Genomic DNA, 17,630 nt, shown 5'->3' with positions numbered 1-17,630 from the left:
CTCTTTATGCCCCTAACGCCCCCACACCATCTCCATCAAGGGTAAGATATCACATCACACATATGACAGAAGGCAAAAGTCATGCTCAATATATATGTGTGAGTTAGTGTGTGTGTGTGTATGTGTATGTGTATGTGTATGTGTATGTGTATGTGTATGTGTATGTGTGTGTGTGTGTGTGTGTGTGTGTGTGTGTGTGTGTGTGTGTGTGTGTGTGTGTGTGTGAGACACAGACAGACAGAGAAGGTCAGTGTGGAGCCTGCAGGGAGACACAGGAGAGGAGCGACTGGCAGGGATCAAATACTAATCGATACTGAACACACACTCTCTCTCTCACTGTGGCTTTACGCTCAACTCAGCCTTGTCCCTTTCACACTCTCAGGCCTGTCAGAGAGGGAGTGTGTGAGTGTGTGTGTGTGTGTGTGTGTGTGTGTGTGTGTGTGTGTGTGTGTGTGTGTGTGTGTGTGTGTGTGTGTGTGTGTGTGTGTGTGTGTGTGTGTGTGTGTGCGTGTGTGCGTGTGTGCGTGGATCAGGTTTCTCTTCTTCGGCCAAGGGGACGGTCCTCTCTCCGCTGTGACATCGTCTTTGAGAGACTTGTTCGTGTGTGTGACCCCAGATGCCTGGGAATCATTGAGGGGCGGATCGTGTTGCCGGCCGGCTTTAGGCCCGGCTTACTTTGTTCCAAGGTAAACTTCGCTGGCTGGTAAATCACCGCAGCCCGAGGCCACACTATCTGACAGGGGTCAAATTACTCTACCAAATCCATTTCAGTTGCTTTTGTGTGATCAACTGCAATTGGAACAATGGAGATACAAGTGAGTGAGCCCTGAGGCTTTAAACACACCCACTTGTCTGCATCCTCAGGAATGCGGTGTTTAAAGATATTTGTCATAGAAATTTGATTCAGACTTCTTTTGTCTGCAAGACGATGAGCAGTGCAGCTTGGGTTACTGAAGAAATTACTGTCAAACCTGACCATCAAAGTAGTTTCTCAGAAAGGGATTGATGGGTGTTCTGATACTTGTACATCACTCAATGCAATGGACAAGGTTGCTTACTTTCTTCAAGGAAAGATTCATTGTGTGTTCCATGTGCAGTATCTATGTGTCTGTTGCTTTACAGAGGAGATCACCTGTCTTGAATTGGAAATACTTTTAGATAACAGTCTTTTTGGGTGTCAGGATTTAAATTTATGGAGAGGGGGCCATGTCCAAGGAGTTTGAGTATGGGTTGGCTGCTTTCCACAGGCCACTTTCAACAGTTTAAATGGGATTTGACTGCAGGAGAAAGTTGTTCCAATGTAAACTGTAGACATTGTGTAGTGTGGACATTGGCTGTCTCTGTTTCTGGACCAAGATGGTTCACAAAACCCTGTTGCTTATAGGCTTACCACAAGAAAAATGTGTTTTCACCATTTGGTCTACTATCTGTCCCCTTCTCTTTTATTTTTATGTAGACTATTTATACAATATGATTTTATGAAGTTAAATGCTTGACGTTATATTATTGCATTCAAGCAGCAAAACTATAAACGTACTAATCATCTTAACATGCCAGAAAACAATTCTGTGACTCTCCAGAGGAAATGATAATTGGATTTTTCAATTTGGCGACGACGACAATGAACACACATTTATAATGAAGTAAAAGGAAAGGAGGGTAAATTCTACATTAGTGGACAGTGTGAGACAGTGTCTGAAAGAAGATTATTCAAGCCAAAAAGTGTAGGAGTTAGCATTGTGTTAGACTTAAGGAACTAAGCTCAGTGGGCCCCCTGTAGGCAATGGATGGATTTTTTCCTTTCGTAATATACTTTAAGCCAAACTGTGAGAAACAACTCGCGTCCCATTCATCCACAATGCAGTGATGGCAGCAAGCTACCATACAGGGTGAGACATTTTCATTGTTCGGCCCAAGGACAAGTATTGAATGCTTAAAGCTGCGGAGAGAACTCAATGAAAAAGTGTTGTGCTTGAAAACATACAATGTACTTTTCAACAGCATGAAAGAAATACATTTATTCAACAGGTTGATTGACGTACAGTATATGTGCAGACACGAGAATCAAGGTGATTTACGGTAAGCAAAACGCAGTTTCTTTATTGGTTATTTTGCGGGATTTTCCTTTGGTAAGAGGGATGTGGATGTTTTTGCAATTTCAGATCTACTTGGACATCCTGATCATACCAATTTAAAATGGAAAATAATAAGCATGTTCAGAATTTACATATAACAATGTGATTTTACACAACGTCATGTGTTGGGTCTGCTAAGATTTGTAAGGACTTTCAGTGTGGACCAGCCTTAAGTTAATATCCATCTAACCCCAACACAGCAACAAGAGCCTAAATCAGCTGTTAACATGCATCACTATAACAGATGGTATCATGGAAAAACTCACTATTAAAGCGTGCTTCAAGGTTTTATAAAGTGCGTCATCCACTATATATGTTACGTTTAGGGATCTAAAGAAAGCCTGCTTGTTTTACTGCTTCCTTTCCAAGTATTCCTTTGAGTTATATTGTCTGTTCTCTATCAACAACCTCAAAATATTATCTTGAGAAAACGATCACAGCTGCAACATATAGTTCCATAGCTAAACGTTGCTCTTAAATACAATGATTTGTGCTTTTTTTTAATGTGCTGCCAGTGACTGGACTGCTCTCTGCTTTGAGAGAATGGAAAAAACCCTCTGCCAAAGTTTGACAAAGTATGGAAAAAACAAGCAGTCCGACTGAATGATTTTATGCCGACAGAGAGAGAAGATGTGAAAAGGGTGCATAAGGGGAGAGACGAAGGAACAACGACAGAGAGTTAAAGGACAGTGGTCATTTGTGAGAAGCTGAAACTTGATTATTTGTTGTCATATTTCCCAACGTACAGCCTCCTCTCTGTAGATTGTATTCTCTAGCCAGCGTTGCTTTAACTTTTTATTGAGGGTGTTTTGTTAGTTTGTAGCAGGACAGGGAGAAAGTAAACACACCTACAGATTCCCTGAGAAAAAGGGGAGTGGCTAATCAAACACCCCTGAGAGAATTATTATTATTTTTCCTTTGTAAAATTCAGTAGCTTGGTCACCGGGCTATCCCTCTGTTTCTGTGTGTCTAAAAAGTTTAATTTATTCGTTCAGGGATAAGACCTACGCTACAAGTTCGCTAAGAAACACTGCTGTTTCCTCGTACTAATGAACACATATCTGTTTCTTAGCTCTTTAACCACATGTCACACATGTCTGCTACAATCTCTAGTAATCTGTCTAGAAAAGTATTCTCACTCAACAAGCAGTTCACCCCAACTCTCCCTGCATTAACTAACCTCTCACTTATCACCTGAACCATTTCGCCTTCTCTAACTACATCCACCATGTCTGCTTTTCTATGTTTCCAGTTTTTCAGCCGCCCAGTGCCAAGGTTTGAGTGAACTAATTTGTTCGCAGATGCAGAGAGTCAATAAGGGCTGATCCCAACAATAACATTTTAATAATCTGGTCTTTCATGCTGCCAAACTTTATCCCTTCTGACCGCCGTGCACAAGAGCAAATGAAATTAGGACAAATCAATCTCCCGTTATTAACAAGCGCAGTGAACTTTTGCTCCTGTTTCAGACATGCTCTGGATAATAAAAAGTTCATTGATAAAATGAATGATGACATTGTCAAATGTCTCTTTAACTCGAACCACTGGGAATTCCTTTTAAAATGTTAGAGCTCAAACAGTGTTTGGTTGTTTGAGGAGGCTCAAACTTGCTCTTGTGATTGTCATGATGATTTCATTACATGATCACTTGTTTTCGTGGGTAAGAAAGTTTTGGAGTACCCAACTTATTTTTGATATTTAGTTATCATGAAATAATATATGAAATAACAACTGAACCGCTGAAACAATTTCATAACATTCATCTACTTAGTAATTATGTATCTATTATCTAATATATCATTCCAATAACTTGTATATAGACTCGTATTGCACTATTTCACTTCTTTTTTTCTCTCTCACTTTTTTCAAAACAATTTTTCTTTTTGTATTACTTTTAATATAGTATATTTTAATATTGTTTTAATATTGTCTGCTTATCTGTATTATTGTGTTGCATTGTTGGAGAAGCCTAAACCTAAGATTTTCAACGACATAATTACTCTGTAGCTATGTTAGTTTGACAATAAAGAACCTTGAACCTTGAACCTTGAGTTCGTGTTTAAAAAAAAAAAGAATTCATCCGACAAACTTTTATAAAAGAAAATCTTACTTTGATTTATCTCAAATACATAAAGGTTATAACATTATTTGTATTTAGTGCCTCGGCCGTGACATGTTATCTGCTTTAATGTTCAAAAAGCTCTTTATTTTTCTCATACTGCCTGTGCTGCAGCACCTCTTTTCACCCTCTGTCTGAAACCAGAGCCCAGTCTGCTCTGATTGGTTAGCTGGCCGGCTCTGTTGTGATTGGTCAATCACTTAGACATGCAACCCATTGTTACATAGTGATGTCACTATGTTACATATCTAAACAAAGGAGTCCAATGGGGGCGTTTCAGGCAGGGGGGGAACATGTGGGAGAGAAACTCCCTCTGGAGGGAACTTTGGGATTTTAGCCTTTTTAGACAATTTACATGCACAAAAAGCATAATAGGTCTTCTTTAAAATTGACCAATTACAGTGTGTACACTAGTCTCTAGCTAAATCTTTCAAATCACAAATGTAATACTAGAGTACATACAAAAAAGAACATTATTCCTGCAAAATGAAATCAACTATACAATATATTTTAGGTATCAATATATTTTAGGTATCTTTTTAAGTTAACAAGATCTTTGCAGGTGAGACAAAAAAGTCTCCATCTTTTCAGGGCACACCTCATCCAGCGACTGTCCCTGCTTCTCAAGTCATCTCCAAAACCTTTTTTTATTTTATCTTCCCTTCGGGGACAAGTTACAAGTTCTGTTCACCCATATGTCCGTCTCCACTCACAAATAAATAAGAAAAACAGAGCTCTTTGCTGTTCCACAGTACAGTCCCCCTAATCAGGGGCTTTGTAAGGTCTGAAAACAGCATACAGAGGGAAGAGAGAGGTAAACTCAGAGAGGAAATGAGAGAGAAAGCAGAGAGGAACAGACAGCCCCCTACCCTATAATCCCCTGCTATCCCACTCGAATCCTGACAGCAATAACCTGTTTTTTATTGCAGTGAATGGGAAGAATGCCAATGAAAAAGCACCTATGTGCGTCGTGTACAGCACTTAATGTAACAATAAGCCAGTCTCTCCTCTCTCCTCCGGGTGGCTGCTCTCCATTTGGTGGCACTAATATCATTAAATTATTCTGCTTGATAATCTCTGAGTAAATGTCTCTGAATAATCCATTTTCTTCATCTCGGCTAAACCAAAGCTATTATCAAATTTCTCAACGCTTTGTCACCCTGAAACTGGACACAGAAAATGACACGGGAGACTGAAGTGCTGAATAAAAATAGGCACGTGGCAAATCAAATCCACTCTCGTTTTTTTTCACATTTAAGTCAGTTTATGTCTGCAGTAGGTGCTTTGATATGTCTAAATCGACTTCAGAGGAATAATCTTCGTAATGAAGTTTGTCATCGTACAACCCGTTACAATTATGGAGTCATTATTTCCAGAATAGCCTCCAACCCTCTGTAATTGTGACAAGTGACATTTTCTGTTCAGCCTTCCTCGGTGTCGTAGCACACAGACACATGAAATGGATCTCATCGGGACGGATCCATCCGAACGCTTGCTTACTATGTTGATTGCTACAGTAAATATATGACCTTCTAACAGGCCTCCTCGGCAAGGCAGAATTGTGTTAAATTCAAATTAACAGGCAATTAGGGGTTCACTAAATAATGCTATACTGGCTTTTAAATTGAAGAGAGAGTTGTGATTAAAGCGCCAGTGAGCAAGGTCTCACTCGTTAATGTGATTATTCGGCGGAAATCCGAAAACAAATGACGTCTAATCCAATTAAACAAAATCACAAGTCCATGTTGATATTTACGAATAACAGACAGAAACGGGAACGAGAAGCTGTTTCATTATGCAAAACACATATTAAAAGGATATTAAACTGGAATTTGCACCCTAAATTGATTTGAGGCCTTTTTCAAGCTCCATTGTTTCCATATTGCTAAAGCCGCCAAATCCTCTTCGTTTATTACGCAATTCCACCTGCCTGCCAGCCGCCCCTCACGCTCAACGCTTGCTTTTGAGCGTGGCGACGGGATGTATCATTTCTTCGCACCGAGACGAGCGGGAGATGAAGAGTGTGACAACTTGTGTTTACTCCACTCTCCCATGGCTGCATGGTGGAGAGGACATGAGGATACCAAGCCGGGTTGCATAAACGGTGACGAAAAAAAGACGGAGAGAAAGCAGAGAAAAGTAGCTGGGTGTGTCATCGCTCGGCTAGACTGTGATTAGACGCATATCTGTGGAGGACGTGGTATGGTTGTCAAGAAAGAGAGGCAGACCGAGTGAGAGGAAGAGAGGGCTTGGTAACATCATCTCGGACTTCAAAGAACTGTCTGCCTCTTCTGCCGGCAGCCCTCCTCTTGAGTTTGGGAGAATGTGGAGGAAGGGAGGAGCATCAAGAAGCTGACAGGAGAAACTTTTTTCTGGTTCTTCTCTGATATCTGTCCTGATGATACCTCTTTCTTAACAACACCCCCCCCCCCCCCCCATCAGCCTCTAGATATGCATGCAAGCACACCAACAAACACGCAATGACAGAGGGAAAGCTATAAGCAAATGACAGAGTTAATGAAGCAGAGGTCAGCCCGGGGGAATCAGCGATGTGACCTTGATCTGCACGACTCACGCCATCCACTTGAGCCATTCATCTACACCATCACCTCTACCATTCTCCTGACTTTAATCTCTTTTTCTTGAACTTACACACACGGGCAGGCACAAAGATAAATCGCTTCCCCTTCTTAACCTGAAAGAGGGATTAAAGGGTAAAATAATTCATAGATATTCTCTCTAATCTTCCTTGCTGAGCTCAGTCGAGTTGAGAATTGCAGCGTCAAAAAAAAAGTGTCTTCCCTGTAAAAAAGTTCCTTTTCAAAACCACTGCTGAGCGTCTGCCTGAAACCGACCGCACATTTTTTGCGTTCATATCGTAGTAATCCAAACATTTGACCGTGCCGAATCCTTCAACAGAACACCATGGACAATGGCCGCACTGCATTAAGGTATTTCAAATGAGCTCCGGCAGTCGATATATAAGTGAAACAAAAAAGAGGAGAAGGGACGGATTTGGAGGATGAAGAAAGATCCAGATTAATTCACGGTACAAAGTCGTGGCAGCATGGAAATGAATCATGACAGCTCTTTATCATATCAGAGGAAATACATTATTGGTTATTGTGCTTCCCCCCCCCCCCCCCCCCTTGCCAAGAAAAGCCAAAGTGAAAAAAGGGTTTGGTAAAAAAAATTGAAATTGGTTACTCAATTTAAATGCTAATTTCAAGGTTAGCTCGGGTCTATGCAAAAACGTATGACAGGCCGGTTAGTGAGCAGGTGACACACTGCAAGCTCGATCTGTCTCGGCATGTTTGTGAAATGTAAGTGAGACGCCGACAGACAGAGAGAAGGGGGGGGGGGGGGGGGGGGCTTACTGACAGCAGCCCTAAAAAAAGAGTGAAAATCGATGTGATGTCGCGTCAAGTCAAGCTTCCTTTTTCTGCTTCCCCCTGCTACGGAATATCTCTTGTCTGACGTGACGGGAAGGAAATGGAGGAGTTGCTGAGTAAACATGACCTTTGCCCCCTGTTTATCCAATATTCCGTCTGAATGACAGTCAGGTAGCCCCCCTACCCCCTGAACCAGCGGCACTAACAGGAGAGTTTCCATTAGGCCTTCTCCGGCTGGGTCACGGTAGACGGAGAGGAGAGAGATTGAGGTCTCACATGTCTTACAGTGTGACAAACAGCTCAACAAAATGTTCCTGATGGCTGTGAGACGAGCAGCCATCTGCTGGGGCCGACCCCTCAGAGAACCGCATGCTCACACTCCTGCAAATGTTTTTTTGGTTGTTGGGAAAAGTGGAAAGCTTTGCCTTAGTCACAACCTATATAGGAAGGCCAGGAAAAGGTGCGCCATCCTGAAGCTCCGTATTATGGTCTGCTCTCTATTGTACCCTTGGAGGTTTGAGGCTGATTCAGTTTCCTTAATCAGAAACTACTCTGCCCGTAGGGTGTGATACTAACTTTCTGCAACAGTAAAGGAGCGAAATGGAAGAAGGGGGAAGAAAGGAGTGAGATTAAGTTAACGGGACAAATGGGAGTCATATGTACTCGGGGCTGTTTGGCCAAACAAAACACATGTGAGGTAACTTTGTTAAACGGGCGTTCCCCGCCTTTTGGCCCTCTAAATGTTCTCTGGTATTTCTTTGGCTTCAGTCCCCATACCTCTGATCCTTGCACCACGGCCAAACAACACAATCCTGAAACCCACGTAGCAGATTCTGACCTGATCCACATCAGCTCTGTTTGTACATTGATGGTATAACCACAATCAGTCATACGCAGTAGGAGAATGCTGTGAGGCAACTCTACTAGCTCTTGTTTCTATGCTACATTTTGCATAGGGATACGCTGTCTACATCCATCTGTTTCATCAAGTCTTGGAATTTGGAGTCACATTAAAGCAACAAGTGGCATCAAAGCATAACAAAATGAAGCTCACATGTCTCCCAGCAGCATAAAAAAGCTCATATGCATGCAGAGCAGCAGAAATGCAGAAGGCAGTCAACGGATTATGTGAGCAGATTTAAACCAAAGGCTCCGCTTGATAGGTCGATTAGGTTGGCTGTGGCCTGTAGGAAAAAGTTGCACATTTAACATCGTATCAGGAGGCGGCTTCTAACTTAAATACTTTTACAATCTTGTTGCATTCAGTCAATCCTTTCTCTGAGTTGAGACTTCCTAATTGTCTGGGGTAAACGTGCAGTAAATGCCTGATTGTATCTCTAATCCAATTACTATAACTCAATCAGGAAGAGTCTGCATAACTGCATACACAAAAATCAATTAAAGTTAGACTATAAACACGCATCGCAACAGATCAGCTATTGTTAACAGCTTGGCTTTCAGCTTCCAGTAACTAGCTGGGTGGCTAACGCAGCCGCGCCATAAACAAGCATGAGCAGCCCAGCTGTGATTGAGCTGAAATAGAGGAGCAAATTCAGATAAACACCCAAAACTCAAATCATCTCAACGCTACGAAGGGGTGTTTATGTCTTTGTATCACCTGAGAAGCGTCTCATGAAGAAACGGTGCAATATTTAAAAGTACTCACACCCTGTCAAAGTCCATTGGAGTGTTTTCATTTCCACTAGAAAATTGCACTGGGGCTTAAGTGGTTCGGAGTGTGTGTGTGTGTGTGTGTGTGTGTGTGTGTGTGTGTGTGTGTGTGTGTGTGTGTGTGTGTGTGTGTGTGTGTGTGTGTGTGTGTGTGTGTGAGATACGTGCTTGGCGAGTATGAAGGAGTCCTATAGTTAAGCACCCTCTAGCTGCCTCTCTCATCTCCCACTGAGAGGCCAAGATGCCATCAACAGATGCTCCGATGTGTTTGTGAGGGGACATGGAGTTAAAGGAGATCGGAGGAGAGTCAAATAGTCTTTCTGTGCCCGTCTCTTTCTTTTTCGTCTCACTGTTTAGCGATAATTCACAGAGGGCTCCGGTAAGCAGATATATGGCTTAGTGTGAGTGAGTGAGTGAGTGAGTGTGAGAAAAAAGAGGCAAGACACCTTTTTAATGCGTTTTTTAGAGCCGGTCTCTAAAGTGAACTAGCCGATAGTGACAGAGGAGAAGCGAAAGGACCGTTGGATGCCCAGTAGATCTCATTATCAGTCCACACTGTGTACAGTACTTTTCTTTACAGAGGCAGGCCGTGATCTGTCGACACAACTCTTGGCAGGCCGAGACACTATGTCTCTACCTGAATGGAAATCAAGCCATTCAAGTGCAGGGGCTCTGAGGACCTGCTTTGTGCTCTGTTTTATGCCACTTTAATGCACAGCTGAAAGAGAGGAAAGCCAAAGACAGAGATGGACAAGAGGGAAACTTTGTGAGAGAGGGGAAGCAGGTCTGGAGGAGGTGGCGGTTTTTCTGTGCACATTTGTAGTAGCGATGTATTCTCCATGTTCTCCCCTCAATGCCAGAATAATAACTTCAACATGGTTTGACTTCACCTGCTCTAAATATCATTTGTGCTCACAGTCTGACTCCCCAGGTGATTAACATCAAAGCTCTTTACATAGGAAATGTCACAATAACGACACCTCTCACTTCACAGGAGATCCTTTTTGTGCATTCAGATGGATGACGGATGGCAAGCCCATGCATGCACCCTTGTCGTATCATTAGTTAATCCCCTCGGTAGCAATTACCTTTGAGGGGCACAAAAGCCGGTGCCAGGCAACTATTACTGACATGGCAGCTCAATGAACAACACAGCCTGCTTTACTATAAGGCCAATTTGCAGAGCAGCCACAACAAGACCCGGTCTAATGAAGGGAAATGTTTAGATCTGCTGACACACACCGCAGTCACGCCGGCAGGAGCTGAACATCTGAAGTGAGAGCAAAGCGGTGGTGTTTTAGAACAGAGGGGCATTGTCGGCCAACGTGGCAAAAGATGCATGAATGTGGAGAAGCGAAGGGGCAGAATGAGGAGGGAAGGAAAGAGGGAGGACAATAAAAAGTGTACAGGCGGTGATTAAAGCAGGAGAGAGCACACATAATGATGCCGGAGCGCAGCAGCAAGGGCAGAAGCTGCTAGACCGTCTGAAAGAGCCATTGTGACAGCAATGGATGCGGTTCCATAATGAGAACGGACAGGGCAAATAGGAGGGCAAAGCTAAAATGTCAGGGCACAGGGTGCAGGCGATATGTACAGGGGGAATTGCGCACAGCCGCAAACAGATGAGGGGTCATAGGATGTCTGCAAACTCTGCAGGTTGTGTGCTGGAGTCAGCAGTGACCGAGCAGTCACTCCCGACTCAGTGGTCACGGCATAATCTGTCTACCAAAAACCCCAGGAAGCTAAATCTAGTGAAAAATACTGCTGGGGAGAGGAGGAGATATGCAGACAGATAAATCATAGCAGGTAGACAACGTTTGGCATATCATGCTCCTAATTTGCCGACACTGTGGCAGGGAGAGAGCCAATTTAAGGAAATCACTATGAAGAATGGAGATAGTAATTAAGTTAGAAAAATGTTAAAAAGATTGAGACAAAGCGTTTCCTTTAAAACAATTATACACCGCCTTTCCGTTTTGGCGATGAAAATGAGGTCCCCAGACTGACAGTGAGAACAAATGAGGCGGAGGGGAAGCGGTCGGAGGTTCGCGTGGGGACGGGCGGATGTTAATCATTTCCCCCACTTGGTTTACAAGAACCCAGCATGCGTTGTCTGCCAACGCTCCTGTATCGTTTATTTACCCGTACTCATCAACATTTCCAACATCTCCCAGCGCACACACTAACACGCTGAAAGAAACACGTGAATGTTGAGGTGATTACACACATGAACAAGGGTACATTTTGTCGGTTTAATCACAATTTTCCTGGAAATAGGAAAGACAGAGGCTGCGGGGAGTCTCATAAATTCACAGCGTGGAGAAAAATGTCCATAAATGACAGGAAATATGTTAGACGTGTAACAAAGAGTGAAGGCACAGAAAGTGAATGCTGTGACTTTGAATGATAACGTCGATTCATCCTTCCACAACAATAACAAGAAACTTCAAATGCCCAAACCTCCTTTCGTTTCTCCCTCGTCCGATAAGATTCAGCCTTTGTTGCTGCGAGAAAAGCAAACAGCCTGAAACTACCTGCAAGATTTCTGTCTCCCGAGTCTCTCTCAAGAGGGGAGACGTTCAAATCATTCCTGTTTATCAGCCTGGAGAGTCAGTTTTAGTCTTTTTGGTTAATTAACTAAGTGGTTTCTCTAGGTCCTCTCTGAGCCGCTAGGAGCCAAACTCCATCGAGCCACCCAAGTGTCTCCAGCGCTCCACTGCAGGGAGACCGCCCCTGGTCTTGAGATGATAATTGCAAAAGCAACAGGGGTAGAACATGCACACGCCGAAACAATTACAAACATGCAAAGGGGGAACATTGCTTTCCCCTTAGCTCTTGTTTTCTTTATCCCCACGCTCACCGTTTTCTCAATTCTTCATTCTAATTCAATGAAGGTTCTTAAGCCTCGTCTGCCTTCATCTTCTGCTGTAGTCGTGTGGCCTCACTTGTTAAAAAAAGATCCACTTTATTCCCGTTTTGGCCACGGAGAGTAGCATCAATCTTCATCCAAATCTTCCTCATTTGTTCTAGCTTATTCTCCTTCACCTCATGCTGTTCTCTTTCGCTGCTCCAAATCCTTCAATCGGCCCTGCTGGGCATTGGCAAGAGGCGACCGCAGTCTTCCTCCAAACAAACTTCGATTGGCCCACTTCAAGCACTCACTCTTGACTCATTTATTCCTTTCCTTTCCTGGCATGTACCAAGTTGCGTTCTTCAAGCAGGTACTTACGCGGCAACGGAAATCATTCTGGAAGTGACCCAGGCTCTTTTAGTTCCACTGCCGACGCCCAGAGAGACAAAAGAGGAAAAGAGACAGGAAGCTTGTCGTAGTATGGCCTTTGGATAAACTCCAGGTCAGCTGGGCAGTGGGGTAAAAATCTCTGCTGTAACACAAACCCATACACACAAGTAGAGACACACACTGGGTCTTGTTTCTTCTAAAGGCAGCACTCTGCTCAGCTTGGTACAAAGGTCCCTGTGGAGAGGCACACAGCTTCTCGGGCCGAGACGTTTTTCTTCCAGTTGAACTCACACACAGGAGTTCGTAAGTTAAGACCATTACCCCTCATTCACTGTCACTGACCTGAGACGGTGATACTGATGCCTTGACCTGCTCACTGACTCTATTGACACAATCTAGGTAATTGTTTCTGATAGCCCGGGGGGTCAGTCAGGTCAATAGTGGGGAAGACAGAGGGCAGTAATACAATGACATAAGAGGAAAGGACTGTCAGTGTGCAGGATTGTGTCTGATTCTTACCCTACTTCCACACCAAACAGCACAAAGACATTGAATAGAGAAAAGACATTCAGTTCAGTTTGTTTCAGTTTGTTTGCACTTTCCTAAGCAGCTACGCAAACCATTGAACCGTCCAGGATTTGTGTTCAGTTAAGTTAAACCAAATTTGTGCAACCACAATTCTTTATTATTATGTACTCATTTCAACAAGGACCATGCATACAAATACATTAATCTCAGAAAAGAGAAGAGATGAATTATGCCAGATTTTAGCTAATAGATCATTTCCATCTAGTCCTTAGGTAGGTAGTTACATAACAATCAACAAACACAAAAAACATTGCATGATATCTTAAAACACATCCATTGGCAATAGAGCATTGGCAATAGGTGGAATAAAAGATCTTGGAGGATTAGTTAAGTCTGCATATTTCGATTGCTGGAATGACTGTTTTTGACCTAATTTAGCACGATTTAGCTAAAGTAAATCACAATAATATATACACAAGATATCTTATTAGACATAAATATTGTGATTATTTATATTCCAGTTTACTCTGTAGCACCTGTAACACCTTACATACGGCTCATAAAATCACCTTTTGAATGAAGACAGATAAATATGTCATTTTATGTCAATTTCTAGTTTTTTCAGACCTCCTAATTATTGGTTATTTTAAATATTGTAAGTCAAATACAAGTTGAGTTGAATGTACCTATGAGAATATGCTTAACATTGTTTGCTTACTAGCATACCTAACGTACCCTACTGTTATTTTGAAATATGTGTTATAGATGGAGATTAGTCAAGCTCTCAGTACATCGGCTCTCCATACAGTATGTTGAGTGTGAATATTACTATATGGGAAAGGTATCGCGGTGACATCTTAGTTTCTATTGTTTCCCCATTCAATTTGTCATTGTTTCTAATTTATAAATATAACTTTGGGAGTGCTGCCTGATGGTGATCGAACCTGATCTTATACTATCAGATCTCTCTCACTAAAGGCATCATCCATCCGAAGCAAGGACTTTTATATACTATTATTTCAGAGAAAAAATGCCAGACTGCATTTCACACACCATTACATTAGATCCTGGGCCATTTACTTCCTCTTCCTGGAATAAAATATCTGTAATGCTTTATATTCTGGGTAGTATGTGCCGCTTCAGAAAACTAATTCAGGGCATGATTAAACTATTGCTAGTATTATTATCTTTTAATACACTTCTCTGCTTTTTCTTTATTGTATTGTGATTTTTTGGCTCTGGAGAGTCTTGTGTTTTCAACTTGTTAACTTGACTCTTCCTCCAAAGAGTGTCCCTGCATAAACAAAGATTGACATGAACCGAATGGAGCAGATGGGATCTCCGTTCAACAGGGGTGTCAAACTCAATTTCATCCCGGGCCACATCAGCATTATGGTTGCACTCAAAGGGTCGGTTGTCATTTTAATGATATATAAATATACATATGTAAATATATAATATATATTAAATAATGTATTATATTACATTGTTGGCCCTGCATTGGATTATTATCAGTTCTGGTAATATATCTTCCTAAATAACTACGTCTGAAAGCAAAAGTCTAGGGCAAATAATTGAAAGTAAATATTCAACAATTACACCAATTGTATTGTATATTATATTCTTTGCAAGCTCTTGCGGGCCACATCAAATTAGGTCGCGGGCCGGATTTGGCCCCCGGGCCTTGAGTTTGACACCCCTGAGTTAATAGATGGAACTAGGGGGGGGGGGGGGTCTTCATAAAGGAGTATGCTGATTAGAAATGCCATCAAAACACAGCAAAAGTCAGAGGCCAGGACTATTTCCATTTTGCTATTCTGAGGGGATTTAAAGAGAGCACATTTTCTGAAATAACAGAGTGTTTATTTTGTGTTCCAGTTGTAATGAAACACATAATGGCTATAGCCGGGACTGTGCGATGACTCTGGGGGGGGGGGGGTTGTGTTTTTCTATCCTCTGAAGTCTGTCTGCATTTTAAACAGTCTGTGCACAACATCTAATTATCACCGAAATTGCTCATACATTAGGTCTTATTACTTTTTTAACTCATTCAGGGTCACCACTTAGTGCACTGAGAAGAATAAGACTGTTGTTTTCTTGTTTACATATATTTTCCCTCCTGAGTCAGAGTTATTGTGTGCATTTTTAAAAACCCCTCGAGCAATATACAAGAAGAAAGATGATTAACTATAAAACAACTACTGCTTCTTTTCTTACAAAAACCTGTATTGATCTTCTTGCTTGCTTATTAACAAAATATATAACAACCTTTTCAAAACAGGTTATGCTGGTACTTTTCAATGGCATGTAAACTCAGTTACATAACGGCCAACACAGTTCAACAGAAAGCCAAGAAAGGTTAATTAAGTGTGTGATCAAAACCAACGAAAACATGCAGTTAGCTCTAACCTCGGCAAATGTTCTCATTCGTAATCAAACACCGACACAAAACGCAGCCTCACATAATAAATCACCGTCTAAATAAGATGGAAATGCATTCACGTCAAAGAATGAGATGTCAAAGGTCTGTGCGCAGCCGTCAGAGTGATGTAAGACCCAAAATGACTCAACACGAGTGGGCATCCAGATTTTTCACACTTATGTACCAGTAAACACTTTGGCCGGTTGGCTCACGACTGTGGCTCACTCATTCTAAGTGTATAATCAGTCACATTAATGAGAATGGTAATGTGATGCAGAAGAATTAGCCCAGGTCCTCAGGGTTCACTCTCTGGAGGCCTTGGAAGAGAAACTGCCTTGGCTGCACACTTGCTGAGTCTTAAAAAATAAGCAACCCCACTTTCCTGAGCAAGGCTACTGATTTGCCTAACAACAATAACAAAATGTCCTGACGTGCACACGGACTAAATAACAATATTTTGCCTCTGAAAACGCGTTGACACAATCAATACAGCGCTCTGATAGTTATGCTGATGCAAGCCGTCGTGGGGGGGTTGAAAAATGGCTACAAACACTCTTAGAGTTTCAGGAGTAGTGTTTATGATCAAAAACTCTATGGCTATTTCTATAACGACTAGCCTCCCCTGTGTGTCTGTGTCCCCTGGTACTCAGATGAAGGAAATCTGGTTCACCAAAATACACTGCTGCCTGGCTCAGGGAGAGTGTTCTGCTTTAAGATCTCTACATCCACTTACACAGGCACTCCTAAGCCTTAAGTCTAACTAAATATCAGCTCCTCTGTGAACACATCAGCGGTTGTTAGCTGAGCAGCTTTTACGCCCGGCTGTTTGCATGCTAGTGTGCGTGCTGAGGCTTCGGTGCATTATCTTTATTCAGTTCGACTGGTCTTGTTCTTTCCCTTCCTCTCTGGGCTCTTTGTCAGCTTGTGCATGGATGCTAATGAGTAACGCCTAAATATTGCCAGAGGCTGAGCTTTACCCCTCCATCTAGCAGGGTGGCCCAGGTGAGCCTCCCCTCTTAGCTTCAGTTTTTGGATTGGCTCGCTTCCTGGTGTAGCCAGAGGTGCTAAGGTGCTTTAATGAGTCAGACTGTGTGTGTGTGTGTGTGTGTGTGTGTGTGTGTGTGTGTGTGTGTGTGTGTGTGTGTGTGTGTGTGTGTGTGTGTGTGTGTGTTTTGTGCACGTGTGTGTGATTACTGATGAGTCCTCTGGTTGCCACTCCACACACCCCACACTCCTCTGTTATCCCCTATCCAGGAATCTATTCATTTCAATCAGGTGAGTTACCCAGCAAGAGTCCTTGATTGCAAGTAGAAAGGCCTACACACACACACACACACACACACACACACACACACACACACACACACACACACACACACACACACACACACACACACACACACACACACACACACACACACACACACACACACACACACACACACACACACACACACACACACACACACACACACACACACACACACACACACACACACACACACACACACACACACACACACACACACACACACACACACACACACACACACACACACCACTTATTCCCCTATCTGTTCTGTTTCACACTTTTTACATTTGTAATCCTCGCTCATTTGTAATTTTGCTTCTGCACGTTAGCCTCAAGAGAGAGAAACTAATTTCAGGAGTGAAAAAGGAATTATCAGATGCAAACGAAATCTCCCCACCTGCAGACAAATATATTGATGTAGAGTTTTTGCTGGAACAAAAAGAGTCTCAAAGCCCGCTTCAGCCTGGATGGCAACTCTCAAGGAAAAAGCAAGTCAACTGCCACACTGGCAATTATGTCTTATCAGCTACGGGGAACCGACTTGACAATGGCGAAGGAATGCTGAGCTGAAAGGGACTGCAGAGAGCATAATCAGCTCTGACTCTTAGCTTTTTGTGAATTTTGTTAAACTAACAAAAAATATAAATAGGAAGCGAGGTGGCTGTGGAGGGTCTAGCAAGGCGGGTATTAGGTATCTATGTGTGTGTCACATATTGAATGTGTTCTAACCGAGGAGTGTTATTATATTGATGAGGCTCCTCGCAGTAGCTTCTCTTCTATGGACAGACTGCCAGACAAATAATCCCCTTC

At 42.5% G+C, this 17,630-nt stretch overlaps 1 protein-coding gene across 2 annotated transcripts in view; it reads right to left on the bottom strand.

The window, feature by feature from the left end:
* sema6bb (sema domain, transmembrane domain (TM), and cytoplasmic domain, (semaphorin) 6Bb) overlaps positions 1–17,630 on the bottom strand; it is a 156,940-nt gene that overhangs the window by 126,643 nt on the left and 12,667 nt on the right. The window contains exon 1 of one of the 2 annotated variants that reach the window (XM_079640741.1): positions 12,178–12,405. The exons of the other annotated variant lie outside the window; for it this stretch is intronic. The gene's annotated coding sequence lies outside the window, so the exon portion shown is untranslated. Of the gene's footprint in view, positions 1–12,177; positions 12,406–17,630 lie in introns of those variants that run through there. 2 annotated transcript variants of the gene reach the window in all.

Source organism: Notothenia rossii (genome assembly GCF_949606895.1).
Source record: "Notothenia rossii genome assembly, chromosome: 1".
Classification (NCBI taxonomy): Eukaryota; Metazoa; Chordata; class Actinopteri; order Perciformes; family Nototheniidae; genus Notothenia; species Notothenia rossii.
The sequence above is the reverse complement of the archived record's forward strand: the minus strand, read 5'-3'. Positions and strand labels throughout refer to the sequence as shown.